Source organism: Ovis canadensis, chromosome 20 (assembly GCF_042477335.2).
Source record: "Ovis canadensis isolate MfBH-ARS-UI-01 breed Bighorn chromosome 20, ARS-UI_OviCan_v2, whole genome shotgun sequence".
In the NCBI taxonomy this organism is placed as follows: domain Eukaryota; kingdom Metazoa; phylum Chordata; class Mammalia; order Artiodactyla; family Bovidae; genus Ovis; species Ovis canadensis.
In genome coordinates, this window is record NC_091264.1 from 44,487,837 (window position 1) to 44,500,959 (window position 13,123).

At 39.2% G+C, this 13,123-nt stretch overlaps 2 non-coding genes across 2 annotated transcripts; both read left to right on the top strand.

The window, feature by feature from the left end:
* Window positions 1-3,689: 3,689 nt before the first annotated feature.
* TRNAA-CGC (transfer RNA alanine (anticodon CGC)) lies at window positions 3,690-3,761 on the top strand. The gene has a single exon. It is a non-coding gene; the product is annotated as a tRNA-Ala (tRNA).
* Window positions 3,762-10,854: 7,093 nt separating this feature from the next.
* TRNAA-AGC (transfer RNA alanine (anticodon AGC)) lies at window positions 10,855-10,926 on the top strand. Its single transcript has one exon. It is a non-coding gene; the product is annotated as a tRNA-Ala (tRNA).
* The last annotated feature ends 2,197 nt before the right edge of the window (window positions 10,927-13,123 follow it).

Consider the following 13,123-nt stretch of genomic DNA (forward strand, 5'->3'; position numbering starts at 1 on the left):
ACCAAAAAAAGTCTTGTAGTCTGCAATTAGGAATACAAGCTGGACTCAGAGTGGACTCTGTACCTCAGTCCAATAGAGGCTGCAGGTCCCCTGACTTATTGCACCAGATTTCATGGCTCTTTTCATTCTTGACGCTCACTCTGCGACATTTAGGGCAACACTTGACTTTATCATGTCAATAAATAGTTCACATATAACCAATAAGGATGTAATGTATAGCTCATGGAACTCTGCCCAGTGTTATGTGGCAACCTGGGTGGGAGGGGAGTTTGGGGGAGAATGGATACATGTACATATATGGCTGTGTCCCTCACTGTTAACCTGAAACTGTCACAACATTGTTAATCAGCGGTATACCAATACAAAATAAAAAGCTATTAAAAAAAGAATGAAAGAAAAAAATAATCCTTGTAAACATAGTACCTAAGTATTTTGCATTCTTTTTTTCATACTAATTCTTTGAAATTTGGTGTGCATCTTAAACGTACAGCACATAAATTGGACTGGTCATATTTCAAGTACTCAAGAATCACCTGAGCTAGTGGTTACCATATTGGACAACAGAGTTATAAGAACTAATGTATTTGAATAAACAGAAGAAAATATATAAATGTGCAAAATTCTTACAAATTAAAGCAGTTCTGTAACTCACACTCAAAATCTATATGCAAAATTTCACTCATATTTATGAAGTATCCCAACTAAAAACTGCCACTTTGCCATTTGCCTCTCCAAGGACTTAAGTCATTAGCCACTGCAGCTGCTGACCTTCAACACACCGTGAAAGGAATTCAGAGTGGAGATCAGGAATGAGGCACTCTGTGCTCCAGGAAAAAACTGGCAGAACAGGCCTTCAAACAGATATTTTCAGGAGATTTTATGACCCCAAGTCCTTACATTTTCTTATATCTAGAAAAGCACTAAAATCATTAATGGTGACATCTGCTCCTCCTGACTACCAGCAAAACTCTGCCAAAAAGTGTGCTTGATTGCATGTACCCCCTTTCACGAAAATAATATATAATACTGATCTTCCCTGCTACCTGTTCAGAGCAGTTCCTCAGGGCTATCTGAGATACCACTCCCTGGCTATAGTCCTCATTTTGCCCCCAATAAAACTTAACTCAAACTCTCACATTGTGCTTTTTTTTTTTTCCTTCTGTTGACAGATGTTGACTGAAATAAAAATGCACAATGTGGGAGCTGTAAGTTTCAGTTTTATTTGGGGATTTATTAAGGACTAAAGTCTGGGAGAGGCTATGTGCAAATACTGGTAAATTGCCACTATGCAAGATTACCTGAACTCTTTCTGATAAAGTGCTAATATTTAATATCCTCCTACAATTCTTAGACAGAGGAGCCTGATGGGCTACAGTCCATGGGGTCACAAAGAGTTGGACATGACTCAGTGTTAGTTCTGTGTTAGTTCACCATCCTTTGTCTTTCCTATGCCTAAAGACTAATATATGGTTTGTGTGTGTGTGTGTGTGTGTGTGTGTGTGAATGACAATGATTTTCCTCTACCCAAATCATTCACTCATAAAAATACATGAGTTAAGACTTAGAAGTGAAAAATCCACTGGATATTTATTTCTTCCAGGGTATTCCTTCCAGGGTATTTCCCCCATTATTCTTGTATGCAAAAAGCCATATTTAAATTTTTGCTAAGTCAGTGGTCACATTTCCACAAGACTCTGAATCCCTCAATTTTCAAGAAACTACTTTGGTAGTCACCGGGGAGAGAGATCCTTCTATTCACAAGAAAATTAACTTCAGAAGGTTGGTATATACTTTAAAAAAGCTATTCAAGTGTGTGCATGCTTTGAAGACAGAGTACATCATAGTAAAAAGATAAAATATATATTTGAAAAGAGATTCAGATATACATATTTTCAACAAAAGACTTTATCATAAACAAGGTAAAATTTACATCTGAAAGGAAACTCAGATACACATTTGAAAAGAACAAGAGTCACTATAACTTTCAGGGGAAAGCAAAAAAAAAGCAAGGAGGGGAGTAAAACAAAGAATTTGTAGTTAGGCTTTAGATTCTCCTAATTGGTATAATGCTATTTTCATTATGAGAAACTCTGTTCTTATCAGGAGTTCTATGTTAGATTTATCTGTTAACAATTATCTGTTAGATTCACTTGTTAGATAAATTGTACAGTTCAAATATTATGAGTAAATACTCTATTTCTGACTGCTAGATCTGTAAACACCGAGCACAGTGGGTTATAATCGCCCACTATGAGTAAAGATGGCAAATATGAGTAGTTACCTGGACAAAAAAATTTTGATTTAATATCCCACAACTTACAGCAGGGTGAATTCCAAACGGTGTTTGAAATTTATTAATACAAAATTTAGAAGTACTTCAAAACCACAAGTAAAATTTTTAATAACTTTGGACTGGGGAAGGTTATTCCAATAATGAATTAAAAATCCAAAATTATTTAAAGGAACATTTGACAAATTTGATTTCAAAAGAGCTTCTGAAAGAGTGGTAAGAGTATAGGTAAATTTTCTTTAATATATTTATGCTTTTCTTACTTTCCAAATGTTCTGCAATATGCATTATTTGGATAATAATAGAGTAAAACAAAACAAAGCAAAGCCTCCTCTATAACAAGGAAAAGTCCACAAGCAAAGTCAATGACAAATTTCAGACTGGGAAAATAGAATTGCTATTCATATAACAAAAGGGATAATTTCCCTGTTTCACTAAATATAGGCTTGATTATGATGTTAAAGAAAACATCCACAAAATCTCAATGGTTTAAACAATAAAGGCTTATTTTAGCACTTTGTATAGTTTCCCTCATTGATTGGCTGATGGCTCACCAATATTTTTCATCTGGGCTTTAGGATGATAAAGTAGTGTAGGGTAGGGGAAAAACATCTACCCGTCTTAGGTTCTTAGGTTGCAGATGAGCGCTCCTAACTGACCAGGTTTATTCTTTTGCGGAGTAGCCTGCGGAACGAGAAGCTGGCCAGTGGATAAAGGAAAGGGGGAAACAGGGAATTCGGGCTTCTTAAATCTAAGATTTTTCATGAAGCCACAGTTCGCAGATAACCACTCAGATTTCAGGAGAGTTAGAAGGTCTCTGTGGAGAGAGCCGTTGCCTCTGGCGACAAAGACTGGGGCAGGATTTTCACAGTTTCAACAATCTGGACATTTTTTGTTTGTGGTTTGGTTGTCGTTTGTCTTTTTTCCTCCAAACGAGAGCAAGTAGAAAGACGCAGCTCCGAAGAGTCATTTGACCGTTCAACCATTCAGCTACAAAGAAAAGGGTGGCGGAGTGGGGGGAACGGGGGTGAGGGCTGGGGGTGGGGGGCGCGAATCGCATTTTCTATGAGCCTTTGGCTTGTAGACCATGCTTCAGCGTTCTGAAAAAAACCTCCCAGTGATTTCCACATGGGATTCGATTTGGCCAACGCGAGAGAAAGCACTTGTGCTGAAGCTACTGAATGAAATTGGGCTTTGCTCTCAGTAACGATTTGAGTTGCGTGTTGTCACTGCATCTCCGAAGGGGATTACTTGGATAGAATCCGAAAGCAGCTTTAAGTGTAATTCATCCTCAATGATGGTTACTATCTGGTTGGAAATAAAAAGATACCCCAAATTGTGCAAAACGCATTGACCTTTTAAAAGCACAGGAATCCTACCCAGCACCAGGTTTTCACCAGGGGATGTAGCTCAGTGGTAGAGCGCATGCTTCGCATGTATGAGGCCCCGGGTTCGATCCCCGGCATCTCCATGCAGTTCTACTTTTGTTGTGGCTGTCCAATTCAGACTTTGGCCTTGCATTGTTAAATCAAAATATTTTAACTCTTTCTCATTTGGGGGCCATTATCTTGACCTTTAAATATAGCAGTTTTCCATATATGTGTTTATTGGTCTTCAGTTTGGTTAACTACCATCACGATTTTCTCTGCTTCCTGGAAACCTCCTTGGGATGTTTTATTAGGCAGCAAGCAGTACAAAGCCAGAGACAATTCAGAAGTAAGTTCATCCTATGAATGCCAGGAAGAGGGAAAACAGCTGCATTTCAAAGAATTATTTATCTCAATTAAAGGAGGTTCTATCCATTCCAACTTTGCATTGGAAAATAATTAAAATATCTCAGTAATATGTTTTTAAGGAGAGGAGAACGTAGCATGTGTTTTAGTATTGGTGTAGTAGTTGTACATCGGTATTCAAAGATCCACCCTAGGACCGTAAGAGAAATTTCTTCATTTCTCACTTCATCTTTGGCTTTACTTAAGATTTCTGTGGAGAAGAGCTAGTCACAGTCCAACGCAGGAGGTCTGGGAATGTGGTAAAGGTTAGGAATAGCCTGTGGACATAGAAGGCAGAGTTGGTTCAGTTCGGTTCAGTTCATTTCAGTCGCTCAGTCGTGTCCAACTCTTTGCGAACCCATGAATCGCAGCACGCCAGGCCTCCCTGTCCATCACCAACTCCCGGAGTTCACTCAGATTCATGTCCATCGAGTCAGTAATGTCATCCAGACATCTCATCCTCGGTCGTCCCCTTCTCCTCCTGCCCCCATTCCCTCCCAGCATCAAGGTCTTTTCCAATGAGTCACCTCTTCGCATGAGGTGGCCAAAGTACTGGAGTTTCAGCTTTAGCATCATCCCTTCCAAAGAAATCGGCACCCTTAATAGCGCGACTGTTCTGTTCTAACAAACAGCTCCTAATTCTAGTGGCAAGCCAAAACTTACCTCATTAACATAACAGAAACACTTTTGCTCCTCTCACCTTAGAAAAGTCTAACGATTTTAAGAACTCTTTGCCATTAGCAGGGATGAAGACCAAATATATATTTCTTATTGTAAATCACAATATTAATAATGTATACACAGATGTTACATTGCTGCATTATGTGGCAGTTAATTTTTATTTAAAAATTTTGAGGAACCACAAAACATTTTTTTTTAAAGTCTCCTTTCTTAGCTTATCAGTTAATTCCTTAACTTTTTTTAGTGGTTGCTCTAGAGTTTGTAGTATACATTTGCAATTAATCCAAGGTCACCTTCCAATAACACTATACTTCTTCACAGGTAGTGTAACTACCTTGTAATAGGGAAAAAATCCAAAATTCCCTCCCTCCTAGCCATTGTATCACTGCTATCATTTATTTTAGTTACATGTAAACATACATATGTATACAATATAGCCATAATCTCATAATCAAATACATTGTTGCTATTATAATTTTGAACAAACTTACCTGTCAGATCAATTAAACTAAGAAAAATAAAAGTTTTTATTTACCTTCCCTTATTCCTTCTTTGATATTCTTCCTTTCCTTATGAAGATTTGAGTTTCTATTATTTTTCTTGTCTCTAAAGAACTTTTTTTAACACTTCTTAAAAGACTGGTATACAGGGAACAGATTCCCTCCATTTTTGTTTGAGAAGTTTTTATTTCTCCTTCATTTTTCAAAATTTTCAGGGCACAGAGTTCTAGGTTGTGGCTTTCTTCTTTAAATATTTCACTGTAATCTATTCTTGTTTGCATAGTTTCTTAATAGAAGTCACATGTAAGTCACTAGACTTGGTTCCTCTATAGTCTAGATTTTTTTTCCCTCTGACCTCTTCCAGGATTATTTTCTTTATATTTGATCTTCTTTAGTTTGAGAATGATATGCTTATATGTAGGTTTTGTTGTTGTTGTTGTTTCTTTTTTCATTTATCTTTCTGGTGCTCTCTGAACCTCCCAGATCTGTGGTTTACTGTCTGACATTAATTTGGGAGAAATTCTCAGTCATTGTTTCAAATATTCTTTCTTTCTTTTCCTTATGGTATTCCCATTACACATGTTATATATATATATATTTTTTGGACTGTCCTAGAGCCCTTGGATATTCTGTACCCCACCCCCCCTCACCCGTCTTTGTTCTGTTTTTCAGTTTTAGACGTTTCTACTGATACATCCTCAAGTTCAGAGTCTTTCCTTAGTTATGTCTATTGTACTAAGCTCATCAAAGGCATTCTTCCTTTCCATTACTATGTATTCTAACCTTGAGCATTTCTTCTGTTTTTGGTATTTTTAGGATTTTAATCTTTCTGTTTACATTGCCTATCTGTTCCTGCATACTAGCTACTTTATTCATTAGATAGATCCATTATCATTTTAATCATAGTTTTTTAAAATTCCTGCCATGTCATGATGATGTTATCACACATCTAGAGCCAGATATCCTGGAATGTGAAGTCAAGTGGGCCTTAGAAATCATCACTGCGAACAAAGCTAGTGGAGGTGATGGAATTCCAGTGGAGCTATTTCAAATCCTGAAAGATGATGCTGTGAAAGTGCTGCACTCAATATGCCAACAAATTTGGAAAACTCAGCAGTGGCCACAGGACTGGAAAAGGTCAGTTTTCATTCCAATCCCAAAGAAAGGCAATGCCAAAGAATGCTCAAACTACCACACAATTGCACTCATCTCATATGCTAGTAAAGTAATGCTCAAAATTCTCCAAGCTAGGCTTCAGCAATACATGAACCATGAACTTCCTGATGTTCAAGCTGGTTTTAGAAAAGGCAGAGGAACCAGAGATCAAATTGCCAACATCCGCTGGATCATCAAAAAAGCAAGAGAGTTCCAGAAAAACATCTATTTCTGCTTTATTGACTATGCCAAAGCCTTTGACTGTGTGGATCACAATAAACTGTGGAAAATTCTGAAAGAGATGGGAATACCAGACCACCTAACCTGCCTCTTGAGAAATCTGTATGCAGGTCAGGAAGCAACAGTTAGAACTGGACATGGAACAACAGACTGGTTCCAAATAGGAAAAGGAGTATGTCAAGGCTGTATATTGTCACCCTGCTTATTTAACTTCTATGCAGAGTACATCATGAGAAACTCTGGGCTAGAAGAAGCACAAGCTGGAATCAGGATTGCCAGGAGAAATATCAATCACCTCAGATATGCAGATGACACCACCCTTATGGCAGAAAGTGAAGAGGAGCTAAAAAGCCTCTTGATGAAAGTGCAAGAGGAGAGTGAAAAAGTTGGCTTAAAGCTCAGCATTCAGAAAACGAAGATCATGGCATCCGGTCCCATCACTTCATGGGAAATAGATGGGGAAACAGTGGAAACAGTGTCAGACTTTATTTTTTTGGGCTCCAAAATCACCGCAAATGGTGATTGCAGCCATGAAATTAAAAGACATTTACTTCTTGGAAGGAAAGTTATGACCAACCTAGATAGCATATTCAAAAGCAGAGACATTACTTTGCCAACAAAGGTCCATCTAGTCAAGACTATGGTTTGTCCTGTGGTCATGTATGGATGTGAGAGTTGGACTGTGAAGAAGGCTGAGCACCGAAGAATTGATGCTTTTGAACTGTGGTGTTGGAGAAGACTCTTGAGAGTCCCTTGGACTGCAAGGAGATCCAGCCAGTCCATTCTGAAGGAGATCAACCCTGGGATTTCTTTGGAGGGAATGATGCTGAAGCTGAAACTCCAGTACTTTGGCCACCTCATGCGAAGAGTTGACTCATTGGAAAAGACTTTGATGTTGGTAGGGATTGGGGGCAGGAGGAGAAGGGGACGACCGAGGATGAGATGGCTGGATGGCATCACGGACTCGATGGACATGAGTCTGAGTGAACTCCGGGAGATGGTGATGAACAGGGAGGCCTGGCGTGCTGCGATTCACGGGGTCGCGAAGAGTCGGACACGACTGAGCGACTGAACTGAACTGAACTGAACTGAACTGGTTCTTTTATTGCTCTGTCTCTTCAAATTATTATTTGCCTTCTGATATGCTTTGTAATTTTTTCTGGATAGCCCAACATGGTGTACTTGATAAAAGGATAAACAGGAATTTAGTAATGCGGTGGTGAGGTGCTGGGGGAGAAGCTTTCTATAGACCTACGATTAGGTCTGTCTTTTATTGACCCTTTGTCTCTGGCTGGTGAACTTCACGATTGTTTCTCAGTTTTGTCTCCTCTCACTCTTAGGTGGGACAGGATAGCTACAGGATGCTGGAGTGGGTTTTTCCTTCTCTCATGTGAAAATCTAGAGACAGTTGGAATTGAGTATTTCCCTTCTTCTGGGTAAATTAGGCTCTGACAAAACCCCAGCTGGTTAAGGTCTGGTTAAATGGGTTCTTTAGAAATTGGGCCTTGTTAAGAACAATAGCACTGGTATGTTTCAATGTGGCTCCTCTTCTTCCCCCTCTGCTGGAAGAATGAAGGAATTAAGTGCGCCCCACCCCACCCCACCCCCCCCACCCCCCCACCCCCCGATTTTTAGATGGTTAATGTGAGAATCTGGTCAAAGTCCTAGGGGTAAATCACACAAAAATGTGGAGACCCCACCTCTACCCTGCCCAAGCCGTGACTCAGTGTCCCTGAAGTTTTTAGTGATCAGAGTTGCCTACTTGGGTCCTCAAGCGAATCATCAACAGTTCAGGTATTGGTTCTTCCTGTGGTTTCCACTTGTGAGTCACTGCTCAGGTAAGTCATGACTCCCTTTATTCACCTGTATATCTCTCCAGTCTTGGGGGCAGCCAGTTGCCCTGTGTCCTCACCTCTCTTATAAATTCTAGGAGAGGTGTTGATTTTTCACTCTGTTCATATTTTCCTTCTTGACAGAATGAAGTGGTGACTTTCAAGCATCTTATATATGGAACCAGAAACTGGAAGTCTGTTTGCTCTTTTTAAAGACATTTTTGCCTCTGTGCTTACTACTAAAATGGCCCTATAATTATCCCTTCTTATATTTTCTCCACTGGGTGTTGATATAGATATTATGCTAACCTAAAATAATTTATAGTTTTCCCATTTTGTGCATGGGGGGCATATTTTATACAACGCGGAGGTTATTGTTTCCTTTAAGATTTCATAGAACATCCCAGTAAGTTTGTCTCTGATTGGAAATTTTGTTTAAATTCCGTTTTTTAAATGGCTGTATATTGAATCAGATTTTCTATAACTTTTTTATGTTAGTTTTGACAATTTATACATTTTTATACAGTTTCCATTTCTTCTAATGGAGTTAAGAGGATTGAAGCCAAATTTCACGATTTCTCACTTCTAAATCTCTTAAGTAGCCACTGAAAGTGTCCTCCTGTTTATTCCTTCAGAGATGCAAGCATCTGTCTGTCTATCCATCCACACATTTACTTTTTAAAAACTAGTTCACAAATTTACTTACATCAGGTATTGTAATAAATACTGATACACAATTAAGGATAACCTTCAAAACGGCCCTCCCTGCCAGGATCCTTACCTCCTGGTAATCACACCCTTGTGCAGTCTTCTCCTGCTTGACTCAGTCACCATGATATATGAGGGGGAATTGAGGCTTTCTACCCACATGTGAATCTGCCATGTGGGAAGCAGATCCCCTGGACACAGTCCATGCTCCAGAGCCCTGCATGCACTGTTCATACCTGGAGTTCAACTTCAGGAGATTCTTGGGACCAAAATTACCCAGCCAAGCCACAGTGGAGTTTCTGACCCACAGAATCTGAGATAATAAGCATCAGTTTTTTTAATGCTGTGAATTTTGGAGTGCTATTCAGCAATAGAAAACTAATATTTCCAGAAAGTCTTTTTTTTACATTTCTCGTAAAGGAATTATCATTATTTACCCCCCAAAAGTAATTTTTATCTGTTTCTCTCAAGCTTCCAGATTGTTACAGAAAACTTTTCTTGAAAATAAAATATCAATGCTAAACTAAGATGTGTGGTTCATCTCTCATGTTTCTCTTTTTATCCTGAAGGAAAAAATTCCAAAAATTTTAGGCTGATTGCCTAGTGCATCTTACCCACCAGAGGGTCATGGCACTATCATGAAAACAATCCCTGGCAAAAGGAAATGAAAAAACCATAATTATTTCAGATGATTCATGGTTTATGCAAATTCTTACTATATGAATAAAATTTAGGTTATCTTAGCAAGGTGAAAGGATGAGAAATGCTGATTATATCTTGTCAAGCTGATTTCTCTGCCTTGGTCCTTTCAGTTCCAACCATTCTGAACTACATACACTTCCACGCCTGTAAGCATGCTGTATCCTCAGTCTTCCTTTTGTTTCTATTTGACATTATTATTCATTCTTCCAGATTGGCTCACAGGTTTTTGTATTTGGGGACTAGGCGGGAGAAAACTTTGATTTGCATCTCTTGTTGAGAGAGTGGTCTGAATTCTAAAGAACCACTCACTCTGCAGAAGATAAGCACCATGAAAGCAGAGGGTTTGCCTCAGTGTTAGAAGTGACAAATCTCTTACTTTCTGGCTTTTCTTTCTGAAGAATCAGAGCAAGATCCGAGGATTCATGTTCCCTGGATTTGATGTGTATTCTTTGAATTAAATGAGGATCAGAAGGCTGCAGGAAGCAAACCAACACCTTCACCTTTCAGTCCTCTCAGTTGCTAAAAGTGGAAGGAATTTACTTTTTTAACAGAAATACCTTCATTGGCTCCCTGTTTTCTAAGAATAGTTGCATAGCGGTTTCTGGAGTCCAGGAATGGGATGCAGAATTGAAGACAGTTTGGTAGGTTTCATAATTAAAGACAGTCATTGGCAAACTATTTTTTATCTTTCCTGTAAGGAATTTTCCTTTGTCTCACACATCTTTTGACAAAAGAGAAAAGGGCTCTGGAAAGAAAGGTCTGGGAGGCTGTTGCCTACTCAGATTTCCGAGCTCATTGTATCTTCATCAGTCTCTGAATGTCTGCAAGACACAGGCTAATCGGAATTCCTTGGTAATACAGTACTATAAAATCAAGGGTGGGAATTGTATCTTTCAGAAAATAGCAAAATAATTTAAAATGTAAATTTGTTTTATTTCATGAAGATAGTTTAGAAAAGCCCGGTTAGTTAGAGTGGGGATGTAGCTCAGTGGTAGAGCGCATGCTTAGCATGCATGAGGTCCCGGGTTCGATCCCCAGCATCTCCAAGCTTTTGTTTCTTTTCAGCTCCGGAAATACATCTCTCCAAGGGATGGAATGGCCACAGTCCATTCCTGTAAAACCTAAAGATTAACCGTTCTTGCCGCCGGGTACTTATACTTTGCTCGGGTTATGCTAGTAATGTTTACGTTTTAAAATTTTATTCCTTTCCGTCCTCAGCAGGGATTAGAGATGTTTTCCACAAAGTGAAATCAGAAATGACGTTGGTCGCTATTCCATGGCGGGGGGCGGGGGTGGCGGGGGTTGACAGTTATCCATTTAAACTCTAAATTAGAAGATTTAGGATTTTCACTTAGCTTTTCTGCTGGGGTTTGGGGTGGGGGATGGGATGGTAGCTCCAGACTCATGTTTCGTACCTGGAGGCTCAATAAGAAAGATGGATTTCACCGGAAGCTCTCTAGAAAGAAAAGAAACTCTTCCCAGGCTGTGAAAGCATTGGATACGTTTCGCTTCTCAAAACGTGACAGTTCTCTCAGAAATCGAACACAAAGGAGTGAAAGTGAAACATTTTGCTACAGACACGTTTTCCCCTCAGTGCGTTTTGCCAGTGAGCTCGCGGCGCTCATACCAGTGTGGATTTAATTCCTTCTATACTGATTTCTTTTGTAGTCTCTAAATTTACCTCACTGATTCTAAAAACGTTAACGCTCTTTAAAAAATACAACTTATTTTCCTAAACCCAGCCCTTTTATACCATTCATGTGGGTAAGGACTTTCCTTGGCCAGCTCCTTTGTTTTGATGAAGGGCTAGTCCCCTTTGGAATGCAGCATTTCTTGGGTCTCGGTGCTTTTGCCTCAATTTCCAATTCGTGACACCCTGTCACATGAGCAAATGAAGGAAATTTTAAAAAAAAACAAACACATTTCCGGTACTTTTGTTTACTTTTCAGGGAGGCCTCTGGGCAGCTCTATGTGGCTCTTGGAGGCTGTGGTCAAGGGCTCCAAGTTCTTAGAGGTACAAGGGTCCAGTTTTAAAAAGATAATAAGGGCAACCATCCTTTCTGTTGGTCTCTAATGATTTGGTCTGTCGTTCGTGGGTGAATCTAGTGCTTGTGCTTCCTGACTAAGAAAAAAACCACAAGATTAAAGAATGGATCTTAAAATGGGCCTTTGAAAGCGTGGTGCACTGAGGTTTGCACTCTGTTAGCTAAATCATTCTCTGCTGTTATTTACTGAACAATTGCTCTTATCAATACTTATTACAGGCCTACAATAGTTTAGCTCCAACACAGCTTTAAAGATATTAGAACACTTTGGACAAACTTAAAATAGTAGTCGTAGCATTTATCAGCTAAGCCATCAATAAAGAAATAGTTCACAAACTATTTCATTCCTTGTTCGTCCCATTTTCAGTGTGCCATATACCCACAGACAAGGCTAGCAGTTGTGAGATATCAACAGTTCTGCCTAGAAACCAGTTTTGAGTTGTAATGACTACCTGCTCTTGTTGTCACTTCAGGTCACCTACTCCATCAAAGGTGGGTTTTTTTTTTTTTTTTTTTTTAAGATTTCTCTATCCCAAACCCATGAAAAGACCCTCCTTAATTTAACTAATAAAAAAGGTTTAGGTGCAGTTTAACAACAGTGTCCTGACTAAATTATTTTATCTGGTAGGTAAAATGTGCACTGGGTGATGGAAGGGATGAGGAAAGATAATCAATACAGTTTCCCTGAGCTCATAAATTTCTTTCAACCTGAAGCAGTTATTCTCCAACTTGGCTGCACACTGGAATCACCTTGAGAGCTCTAAAATTATCTGATTCCTGGATTCTGCACTGAGAGGTTCTAGTTTAATTTGTCCAGAGAGTGGAATAGACACCAGCATTTCAAAAAGATCACTAGGTGATTTGAATATGCAGTTACAGTTGAGAACTGCTGGCCTAGAAAGTCTCTATTTAAATTATTTCCAAATATCCACAAAGGTAGGACGAGACGTATGAGAGGTAGACTTGCAGGCTTATCCCTTTCTCAGTCTAACCTTATTTTAGAGACACCACTAGTGACTGAGGTGGTCATAGATACATGAGTAGTCCCCAGCTTGGCCAAGTCAAGGGCAGATGGGGTGATGGATGGGGATATAGCTTAATTTCACATAGCAGTCTGCTAAATAGAGAAAAACACTTCTCTGTCTCTTTTTTTTTTATTATTCTACCACAGTTGTTCAAGGACTATGAACTGAGAACT